Below are 1,559 nucleotides of genomic sequence, written 5' to 3' on the forward strand. Positions count from 1 at the left end.
GTTTACTACTGTTAAACCTGTATCTTCCACCATTATTAAAGCCTTGTTGAGGCTTTTGTTGATCCTTCCATGAGAGATTTGGATGATTTCTCCATGATGGATTATAGGTGTTTCCATAAGGTTCACCTAAGTAATTCACCTCTGCTATTGCAGGGTTCTCAGGATCATAAGCTTCTTCTTCAAAAGATGCCTCTTGAGTACTGTTGGATGCAGCTTGCATTCCGTTCAGACTTTGAGAAATCATATTGACTTGCTGAGTCAATATTTTGTTCTGAGCCAATATGGAATTCAGAGTATCAATTTCAAGAACTCCCTTCTTCATAGGCGTCCCATTATTCACAGGATTCCTCTCAGAAGTGTACGTGAACTGGTTATTAGCAACCATGTCAATGAGTTCTTGAGCTTCTGCAGGCGTTTTCTTTAGGTGAATGGATCCACCTGCAGAAGTATCCAATGACATCTTTGATAGCTCAGATAAACCATCATAGAATATATCCAGGATGGTCCATTCTGAAAGCATGTCAAAAGGACACTTTTTGGTCAGCTGCTTGTATCTTTCCCAAGCTTCATAGAGGGATTCACCTTCTTTCTGTCTGAAGGTTTGAACATCCACTCTAAGCTTGCTCAGCTTTTGAGGAGGAAAGAACTTGGCTAAGAAAGCCGTGACCAGGTTGTCCCAAGAGTTCAGGCTGTCTCTGGGTTGAGAATCCAACCACACTCTAGCTCTGTCTCTTACAGCAAAAGGGAAAAGCATGAGCCTGTAGACTTCAGGATCTACTCCATTAGTCTTAACAGTATCACATATCTGCAAGAATTCAGTTAAGAACTGAAAAGGATCTTCAGATGGAAGTCCATGAAACTTGCAGTTCTGCTGCATCAGAGAAACTAACTGAGGTTTCAGCTCAAAGTTGTTTGCTCCAATGGCAGGAATGGAGATGCTTCTTCCATGTAAATTGGAATTAGGTGCAGTAAAGTCACCAAGCATTCTCCTTGCATTATTATTATTTTCGGCTGCCATCTCCTCTTCTTGTTCGAAAATTTCTGAAAGGTTATCTCTAGATTGTTGTAATTTATCTTCTCTCAGTTTTCTCTTCAGAGTCCTTTCAGGTTCTGGATCTGCTTCAACAAGAATATTCTTGTCCTTGCTCCTGCTCATATGACAAAGAAGAGGGCACAGAAAAAATAATAATAATAATAGGGATCCTTTATACCACAGTATAGAAGTCCCTGTGTGAGTAGAAGAAAGGAAGGGGACAAAGAATGTAATGTAAAGAAAGAAACACAAGGGTGAGGAGAGCAGAGATGTGAGGTGAGGAGATGTTAATAGATGAATAAATAAATAGAATAAGATGAGAGGGGGAGAATTTCGAAAATATTTTTTGAAAAAGAGTTAGTGATTTTCGAAAATAGTTTTTGAAAAAGGTTAGTAATTTTCGAAAATAAAAAATCAAAAATTAAAATAATTAGTTAATTAAAAAGAATTTTTGAAAAAGAGGGAAGATATTTTCGAAAATTAGAGAGAGAGAGTTAGTTAGGTAGTTTTGAAAAAGATAAGAAAC

General features: G+C 37.7%; 1 non-coding gene across 1 annotated transcript; it reads left to right on the forward strand.

Moving 5' to 3' along the window:
* Positions 1-514: 514 nt before the first annotated feature.
* Positions 515-622, forward strand: LOC112731330 (small nucleolar RNA R71). Its single transcript, XR_003167113.1, has one exon. It is a non-coding gene; the product is annotated as a small nucleolar RNA R71 (small nucleolar RNA).
* Positions 623-1,559: the final 937 nt, after the last annotated feature.

This window comes from Arachis hypogaea, chromosome 12 (assembly GCF_003086295.3).
Source record: "Arachis hypogaea cultivar Tifrunner chromosome 12, arahy.Tifrunner.gnm2.J5K5, whole genome shotgun sequence".
NCBI lineage: Eukaryota > Viridiplantae > Streptophyta > Magnoliopsida > Fabales > Fabaceae > Arachis > Arachis hypogaea.